Below are 10,528 nucleotides of genomic sequence, written 5' to 3' on the forward strand. Positions count from 1 at the left end.
GGTCCACCCCTCATCTTGCTCAGTGGGTTAAGGAAATGATGTTGCTGTGAGCTGTGGTGTAGGTTGCAGATGAAGCTAGGATCTGGCATTGCTGTGGCTGTGGCAGCAGCGTAGGTCAGCGGCTACAGCTCTGATTTGACCTGTAGCCTGGGACCTTCCATATGCCTTGGGTGAGGCCCTAAAAAGATTTAAAAAAAAACAAAAAAAGAGAGAGAGAGAATATAGTAATCTTCAATACTAGCGTCTTGTTAGGCATAGTTTTCATAGCTTTTTGGGGGATATTTAATTAATTAGTTATTTTGTTTATCAAACATTTATTGACTTCCTACATGTGTCAGGCACCTTATTTGGTGTTACATACTAAAAAATGAATACAAAATGACATTCGTATCATCAGTGAATCCACATCATAGTAGGAACAGTGAACCAGTAGCTATAATAAATAATAAATGTAATGGATGTCAAAATAGAATTATATAAACTCTATTACTTATATAAACTGTACTACCTAGGTTCTGAAAAGGGAATACCAAAAGAAGGAAAAGAACATTCACAAAAGGATGTGGACTCTCAATTTATAAACAACTGAATATACTTCCAGACATACCACTGAGTGAAAAAAATTGAGTGAAATGTATATATTTCATAGCAATCTATAGTAACTTTGGTTGAACCAAGTCAATCAGGTTAAGTGGGTATTAAATACATGTTTGTTAAGTAGAAAAACCTCCAATGACCAGCATTCATATTGTAGATTGACAGTGTACATGCTTTTCTGTTGAGTATTTGTGAAAAAGATTCCATTTAGAGATAAGCCCTTGGTAGGAAGTATGAAATAAATTAAACAGTGTATTACTTTCAGTGTCTTGCCATTTATTTTACTGTAAAATGAACTCAAATGATTTGAATGATTTCATGCCAAGTGAAAAGACAATGTCCTGCTTATTTACCAATAACATTGATTTTGGTCCTCTGCTGTAAATAACATAATGTTTTAGAAACTTATTTTCCTCTTGGGCGCAAAAGATTTAAAGGCAAATTCTTTCTCTATTATGACGTCCCTCATGGACAGGCTAATTCTAGAATTTTCTTTTTTTTTTTTGTCTTTTTTGTCTTTTTCTAGGGCTGCACCCGCAGCATATGGAGGTTCCAAGGCTAGGAGTCTAGTCAGAGCTGTAGCTGCCGGCCTATGTCAGAGCCACAGCAACGCGGGATCTGAACCACATCTTCGACCTACACCACAGCTCACAGCAACACCATACCGTTAACCCACTGAGCAAAGACAGGGATCGAACCCATAACCTCATGGTTCCTAGTCGGATTTGTTAACCACTGAGCCATGACGGGAACTTCTAGAATATTTTATTTTCTTAATACGACTTTTTCTTTCAAAACTTTCCAAGGAATATATTTTTCTTGGAAACTGTCCAAAATTGAACTAGTATAATTTATTTAAAATCTTTCTCTATTTAATAGATTTTCAAACAACTTATGTGCTAGTTTTTAAGATTGACTTAAACAGGATAGTATTTTCTAGAATTATATTTTCAAAATAAAGAACAGATTAATATCCTAGGTGGTTCTTTGGGAATTTATAGGTATTATTTAAGCAAAGTAACTGTAGTTGGATTAACATTTCTGATTCTGACATCCTCTGCATATAATTAATTGATGCCAAAAAAAAAAAAAAGACATTTTACAAATGAACAGAGCAAATCTGCAGTTCCCTCCTTCCAACTATCTGGTTTTTCAGACATTGCTGTTTTTCCTCTACTTTGAACTATAACATTCAGCACGTCCAATGCTTCCCTTGGGCACATTCATTTCACAATTTTAAAGCAAATACATCACTGAATACACTTGGCAATCTGGATTAGAAAAATGGGTCTCTATCACACTGCAAATATACTCAGCATTCCTCTTGAGGGACATTAAAGCACAACTGTTGGCCAATTAGACGTAACTTTTGTTAATATCTAGAAACACTTTGACTGTGTTCTTCAGAAATAAATGTTTAGAATGTGTTTACTGCTGAAGAGAATTATTAAGAGCGTTCAGAATGATCTCCTGGGATTTTAGCTCATTTTCTTCTCGAATCAGTGGTTTGCTGGAGACTGAGGACAGAGCTCTTCTGTGAGTTTCAGGTCTACTGGGGAGCAACAAGGTTTCTGGTTTGGTTCTTATTTCATGAAGAATGAAATCACAGTTACCTGGGAAATCTATGAGTGACAGAGAGCATATAATAGTTACCTCATTGTGATTTTCACTTCATTTACTGATTACAATCTGGAACAGACTGTGTGTGATTGTTCGCTGAGGGATAAGCTTGGATAAAATGCAAGGATTTCAGAAAATAAGTTGCTTTCCAAGATTAAGAAAAAGCCAGCCAGCTCCATAAACTGCCTAAATGTAGAAATGGGTAGGGACTGCTCTGAAAAAACCTATAAAAAGATATATTTTTAATTTAAGTTTATCATTTTTGTTCTGATTGCAAAAGAAATACAGTTTTATTATAAAAATTAAAGTTACCACCTGGAAAAAAAAAAAAAACTACTCAGAATTAATAGTGCTCATTTTGATTTATCTTCTTACGTTTTTCCATGCATAACATATATTTTTCTTTTTGAAATAAAAAGGTGTTCATTTGGGGTTTGTTAGGACTACAGCTGAGACAAAAATTCGAGAAGCCCTTGAATTAATACTGTCCTTTATCAATTTAAGCCCTTATATCATACCAAATACTACTGGGGATGCAGTAACAGAAGATGGATATTAGTGACTTATTGAGTCCCCATTCTATTTCAAAATGTATCTAAACTGCCATTTGTAGCCAGATTTTCTTCTCTGGATCAAAATTTTCTCTCTTTCTTTCTTTCTTCCTTTCTTCCTTTCTTCCTTTCTTTCTTTCTTTTTCCTTCTTTCCTCCCTTCCTCCCTCCCTCCTCTCTTTCTTTCTCTCTATCTTTCTCTCTTTCTTTCTTTTTCTATGGCTGCACCCACAGCATACAGAAGTTCCTGGGCCGCAGTTCCCGTGGTGGCACAGTGGTTAACGAATCCGACTAGGAACCATGAGGTTGAGGGTTCGATCCCTGCCCTTGATCAGTGGGTTAACGATCCAGCATTGCCATGAGCTGTGGTGTAGGTTGCAGACGTGGCTCAGATCCTGTGCTGCTGTGGCTCTGGTGTAGGCTGGCAGCTACAGCTCTGATTAGACCCCTAGCCTGGGAACCTCCATATGCCTCGGGAGCGGCCCAAGAAATGGCAAAAAGACAAAAAAAAAAAAAAAAGTTCCTGGGCCAAGAATTATATCTGAGCCACAGAATATTTAGAAATGAAATTAGTTTAGAAACAAATGAAATTTCTAGCCATATCCAAATTTTAGCATTTATTTCCTTTTATAAGAATTCCAGTTTGCCTCTAGAATCTGCCATGTCAGATTCATCTATTTGTCCAGAAGCTCTTGGGTATAGATTACTGAAGGAACTTTTTTATTTTTAGTTCATTTTCCCCTCAAAGCAGAGCCTTCATGTATGTATATATGGATAGATATCCACTGGCATTCCCTTTATGTAATTTCAGCATTGCATGATATATTAAAACAGTCCTATTTGTTGAAATCCTGCTTCCTTCCATGACTACTATTCCCACCACAAGCCACCTTTGTTAAGTAGGAGAGTAACTGAGATTGCAAATATTTGCAGATGAGTTGCAACAAAATCATAATTTATGGTTACATCGTCTTAATCCTTGCAGGTGGGTTAGTTTTCATGAGTAAGGTCCCTCACTCGGTTTTGTGCCACACATAAGCCTGTTCAAATCACACACATAAGTATATATATATAATTTTTTAAAATGAAGATTAATGAGGAAAAGAGTCATACCTAATTCAATTATCATGATTAAGATCGAAATTCCAATGATATTAAAGAACATCCTCAAAGAAGCAAGAGAAAGAGGTGGTAAGGAAATGCTATTTCAAATACAATTCTGTACCCGGCATTGCACTTATTTCCTGGCAGAGCCTTAGGCAAAGCAGTCAGTGTCACGCTCTAACTATCTCACTTGTGAGTAGAACCATCCACTCTTTCCTTGTAAATAGTGCTTTAAAACATTGGATCCAACGGTGAAGTCCTGCTAATTTCAAAGTCATATCACTTTCCCATGGCTATTTGATTTTCCTAGATTTAATGAAGAACATTCTTTTTCTCTTGTAAAGAAACAATGAAAGACAGTGTACAGGAGAATTAAGGAGATGATTTTATCAGGCGATTGCAATAGGTGTTCATTAATGAGGAACCTCTCAAAGGCAAGGAAGGGAGTCAAGAAATCCAAAGAGGCAGGTAAACAAGGAAGTTAACATCCACTGAGAAAGGGTAGAGGTGGGTCTTATCTCAGAATATATGAGAGCAAGGTGGTTATTTCTCAGTAGATGAAATTGTGTACTTTCCAGGAACATAGGGGCTTTAAGAAAAATTCCCAACATTGTTGGTTGTTCTTCCATTTCAATCTACCACTGAATCAATGGTTTTTGGTCAATGGTGGGGCCAAGTGAAAACAGATCTCAGCCACTGGTGAAAATTATGATAGTTTTCAATATATTGATACTTAATTTGTTGTAGGAAACATTGAACTGTGCTTTATTATCAATTAGGTCATTTGAAAGATGAGCTATTACTTTTAATCCTGGAATCAATGCAATTCATTATAGAAACTTATTTCTGCAAGAGTGCTTCAAAGGCTTTCTATGAAATCGTGCTACTAGTTTATCACTTCTTGCCTTAGACAATCAAAAGTATACGAAGTGGAGTTCCCATTGGAGCTCAGCGGTAATGAACGGGAGTAGTATCCATGAGGATGCAAGTTCGATCCTAGGCCTTGCTCAGTGGGTTAAGGATCTGGCATTGCTGTGAGCTGCAGTGTAGGTTGCAGACGTGGCTCCACTCTGGGGTTGCTGTGGCTGTGGCGTAGGCCAGCAGCTGTAGCTCCAATCTGACCCCTAGCCTGGGAACCTCCGCATGCTCCAGGTGAGGCCCTAAAAAACAGGAAAAGAAAAAAAAAAAACAACAACAGCCTGTGTCCTTTTAAAAGTGACCCACAAGTTCTAATATTTCCAAGAAGACTAGCTGAATGAAGATCCTAAGACAGGAGTAGCTTGCACCCACATTCATTTCTTCTCTTCTTCAGAAAACATTAATGCAGGTGTTTTAAGCATTTTGCACTTTAAAGAAGTGTTATAAACACAAACCCACATATCAAATTAATTTTCAGAGCTCTCACGCCACCCCCAAAATAACTTAAAATAGGTTTTGTTAATTAGGATGTATCTTCAGTGAGGTCATATTTAAATGAAATGGTGAATCAAGGTGAAAGGAGGCTCAGGACCTGATAAACAGCTTTTAAATAAATATGCAATTCAGGTAGACAGAAGAGAAGGAGAAGGCTTTGTGAAAATAAGCCATAACAACTTGAGACAACTTATAAAGATAATATGAATTTGAAGTAGGAGAGAAAAATAAGGCAAAGGAAAGACCAAGGTGGAAGCTGAAAATGTGATTGATCCACAAAATGAACTTCCTAAAGTCTTGTATATCTTGCGGAAAGACTTGGATTTGAACCTAGAGTTAATTACCTTTGATTATTTTGGATAACATCCTGGTCCAGATTAATGCAATTAGACAGTTATTTTTCATTTATACAAAAGATGGTGTGTCTTTGGGTAAGCAAAGCAATTAAATTGCATGTTGGCCTCTAAGTAATCCATACTTTATGCCATATCTTGACAAAAAATAATCAGCCTATTTCAAATTACTCTCATGACTTTATCATTTACCCGTTTTACAAGGTGAAATTTGCTGTTGAAATTTCTGTTGAGTTCTACTTGGTTAACATGGATTACCCATTTATCATATTGCTGAACCATTGTTTTTTGTGAAACAGTTTGAAATTGGGGGGATACAGACAACAATGATTTTTTTTTTTTTTGGCTTTTGTCTTTTGTTTAGGGCCACACCCACAGCATATGGAGGTTCCCAGGCTAGGGGTCTGATCTGAGCTACAGCTGCCAGCCTACACCAGAGCCACAGCAATGCCAGATCTGAGCCACATCTGCGACCTACACCACAACTCACAGCAACACCGGATCCTTAACCCACTGAGTGAGGCCAGGGATTAAACCCAAAACCTCATGGTTCCTAGTTGGATTTGTTTCCACTGCGCCACGACGGGAACCCCACAACAGCGTATTTTCATCAATCATTGTCAAACATGCTTTATTGGCTATTCCTTCTCTGCCCTTTGCTGACTTCTCAGGTAGATCCCATTGCTTTTTGGATATTCTGAATCAATATTTTTTGGATGTTTATCAATCAGTCAAAAAATCAATCAGTCAAAAAATCAATCAATCAACAAACATACATACATGTAAAACAATCACTTTGGTAATAATTTTCATGGATAAAGTCTAAACTAATTCAGGCCTGTTTTCCCTCCCCCAGCTCAAACACATGCCCTAAACTGGAGAAACTGTCCAAGGGAGAGGGCAGAATCTTCTCTTTTACACTTACCTCTCTCCCACAACTCCTCCATTCCACCAGGTTCAGGGGCAAGGAATGGATGGGGAAGATTAGGGAAATATTTGGCAAGTCTTTTACTTAAATATTATGTATTTTAGCTTCCTTCGTTGATGTCCTCTGTGTAGCAGGTAGGGCCTGCTTCCTGAGTATGCAACCAGTGCCCTCTCTCAGGGCCTCACTCTTGGCGTTGAACACTCTGCATTTGCTATTTTGAAATTCTTAATAATGTAATCTTTGAATTTGTTTTGTAAGCAAATTTGTTTGAATTTATTTTATATTGCAAATTGGAGCAATGAGAATGTACCAGGGCTTGGTATGTGCTGTTCTACCTCCCAGGGTGTGAGATGGGTTCTGGACCTCACTTTCCCACCTCCCCCAACACCTCTGCCTGATCTCCCATTTCCCTGAGATGATCTAGGCCCTTGGCAGAAGCTGGTACACAGATCAGGGTGGGTTAGGACAGGCTCACATCCCACACCCTATAAGCACCCTGGGCTGCCAGTGCCATGTTATGTTCACAGGGTGTCTTGACTGGAGCAGGCTTCTTACCACCTCCTATCCAGGTAAAGGGTGTTTCCTGGGTGAAAGGTTGTAGTCTCCTGAAATTTTCCAGTTTGTCATGGGTTGGTGTCTCATTGTCTGACTGACTTAGCATGATAATTTCTAAGTCCATCCATGTTGCAAAAAATGCCAGTATTTTTTTCCTTTTAATGGCTGAGTGATATTCCATTGTGTATATGTACTACATCTTCTTGATCCACTCCTCTGTTGATGGACATTAAGTTGTTTCCATGTCTTGGCTATTGCAAAGAGTGCTGCAATGAACATTGGAGTACATGTGTCTTTTTGAGTCATGGTTTTCTCTGGATAGATGCCCAGGAGTGGGATTGCTGGATCAAATGGTAATTCTATGTTTAATTTTCTGAGGAATCTCCATACTGTTTTCCACAGTGGTTGCACCAATTTAAAATCCCACCAACAGTGTACTTGGGTTCCTTTTTCTCCACACCCTCTCCAGCACTTATTGTTTGTAGACTTTTAGATGATGGCCATTCTGGCTGGTGTAAGGTGGTACCTCAGAGTGGTTTTGATTTGCATTTCTCTAATAATGAGTAATGTTGAACATCTTTTCATGTGTTTTTTGGCCATCCGTATGTCTTCTTTGGAGAACTGTCTGTTTAGATCTTCTGCCCATTTTTTGGTATTGAGCTGCAGAAAGTGTTAATAAATTTTGGAGATTAATCCCTTGTCAGTCGATTCATTTGCAAATATTTTCTCCCCTTCTGTGGGTTGTCTTTTCATTTTGTTTAGGGTTTCCTTTGCTGTGCAGATACTTTTAAGTGTAATTAAGTCCCATTTGTTTATTTTTGTTTTTATTGTCATTATTCTTAAGAGGTGGATCTGAGAAGATGTTGCTGTGGTTTATGTCAGAGAGTGTTTGGCCTGTGTTTTCCTCTAAGAGTTTTATAGTATCTGGTCTTATATCTAGGTTATAAAAAAGAAATTTCTAAATATTTTCTGGGCCAAAGTGAATACAAATACATAGAGGGCACCATTCACATAGTTTATAACACATGTATACTTCTAGAGTTCTGCAGTGCAATAGTCCTATAAGTTAAAAAAATTTTTAAAACAAATATTTTATTTTATGTTATTTTATTTTGTCTTTTTAGGGCTGCACCCACTGCATATGGAGGTTCCTAGGCTAGGGGTCGAATCAGAGCTATAGCCGCTGGCCTATGCCACAGCCATAGCAATGCCAGATCTGAGCCACATCTGTGACCCCTACCATACTCATGGCAACACCAGATCCTTAACCCACTGAATGAGGCCAGAGATCCAACCTGCATCCTCATGGATACTAGTCAGATTCATTTCCACTGAGCCATGATGGGAACTCCTAAAACAAATATTTTAAATTTATAAGTATTAGTCATTTTATAAGTTCCTCAATGTTTGTAGATGAATGAGTATTTCCAGTGAGTATTAGACTGATTTTTTTCTCCCATTACCCTGTGGAAATCAGTGCTTAGACCCTTAGGATTACAGAATTTGAGAGCCAGTAGGAAGAACACAGAATGTCTGGCTCAATCTCAATTTTTTTTTTTGGTTGCCCCAAGGCATATGGAGTTCCTAGGTCTGGGATCAGATCCCAGCCATATCTGTAACCTATACCAAAGCTGTGGCAAGGCCAGATCCTTAACCCACTGTGCTGGGCCTAGGGATACAACCTGAATCCCAGAGCTCCAGAGACACCTTCAATCCTGTTGGACCACAGTAGGAACTCCTCAGTATCTATAAATGAGGAAACAATGTTAGCAAAGGGATTTATCTAACTTCATACACTTTGAGCCCCCTCCTTCACAAGCTAGACACTATAACTTTAAAAAGTACTTTCACACAGCATGATTCCTAATTCTTTGTGGCCAATGGCACGCTGACCAAAGGTGGAGTAGGACAGGGGTCCACAGTTACAGCCTGACCCTCAGGCATGGCACTCCTGGTAGAGCCACCATAAGAAGGCAAAAAATCTAAGGTTCTACAAAAAGAATAGTCTAGGAGGCCAGAGGAAGATAACAGATTTGGCTCTGAAAAGATTGTGTTTTGTTTTTTTTTTTTTTTCTTCTGTCTTTTTGACTTTTCTAGGGCTGCTTCCCATGGCATATAGAGGTTTCCAGGCTAGGAGTCTAATTGAAGCTGTAGCTGCTGGCCTATGCTGGCCTATGCCAGAAACACAGGATCTGAGCCGCATCTGCGACCTACACACCACAGCTCATGGCAACGCCGATCCTTAACCCACTGAGCAAGGGCAGGGATCGAACCCACAACCTCATGGTTCCTAGTCGGATTTGTTAACCACTGTGCCATGACAGGAACTCCTCTGAAAAGATCTTTTAACAATGCAACCCAAAGCGTTCTTATTTTTTAAGAATCAGGGACACATTTTTTCAGGGTTTATGTTCAAGACAAGAAAAGGAGAATTCTCTCCTCTCTCCTATCATTTTAGCATCCTGATCCCAGGATCCACGGGCAGATTCCTAGTCTATTGATTCAGAAATCTGGGAGATCCTGGAAGCTCCTGGAAGCTCTTCAAGGACAGAGCTGTTAAGTAACTTGGTAACCAAGGCTGTTGTAATCAAAGGTATTGCAGAATCATAACCCTAGCCCTCCCTTGAGTAGAAACCAACCAAGATTGTGGAAGATTTGACTTCCAGGAGACTTTAAGCATCATCATAACACTGAAATTCATTAGCATGCGAAATGACACACCCTCCAGCATGGTGACAGTTGACAATTGCCATGACAACAACCAGAAAAGCCCTTGCAAGGAGGACTGAAAAGGAGAGTTGCATCAGTTCCAGGTCCAAGCCACACCTCTATTCTGGTATAAGTCATGAATATTCCTCCCATTCTTTCCAATTCCTCTTTTACTCTGACCCTCCCCCAATACATTCGGTATTGCCAGCTGGGTTGGGAAGTTGATTTTTGAACTAGGTTCCAAGTTCTCCATTCTTTGGCTACTGAATAAAGTTTGTGCTCTTCCAGTCACAGCATGGGTTTGGTTGCTCCTGGCAAATCTGATAGAAAAAGAACCTCTTTGGCTGAGACAGCAACCTTGTGGGACTGGGACCCTGGCATGGTATGGGTCCCAGTCCAAAAATTTGTTAACACTGACTCAGTTTCATCAACAGTAAAGTGGAGGATGTGGCGAGGCTGAAGTGAGGAGTCTATGAAACACCTAGTATGGTGCCTGACAAGCAGAAGAACTCTATTCAAGGCTTGCTATTATTGTTAGTTTGGACAAGTGTTAGATAGAGGTGTACTTTTTCCCCATTTGCTTCTGTGTCACTTCACTATCAGAAACAGCTCCTGGTCTCAATCATCTTAGAATGAAATAAAACTTCCGTTGTATCCTCTTTGGCTGTCTACAGAGCAAAGACAGGAACAAGCCAGGGC

Source organism: Sus scrofa, chromosome 13, assembly GCF_000003025.6.
Source record: "Sus scrofa isolate TJ Tabasco breed Duroc chromosome 13, Sscrofa11.1, whole genome shotgun sequence".
Lineage (NCBI taxonomy): Eukaryota > Metazoa > Chordata > Mammalia > Artiodactyla > Suidae > Sus > Sus scrofa.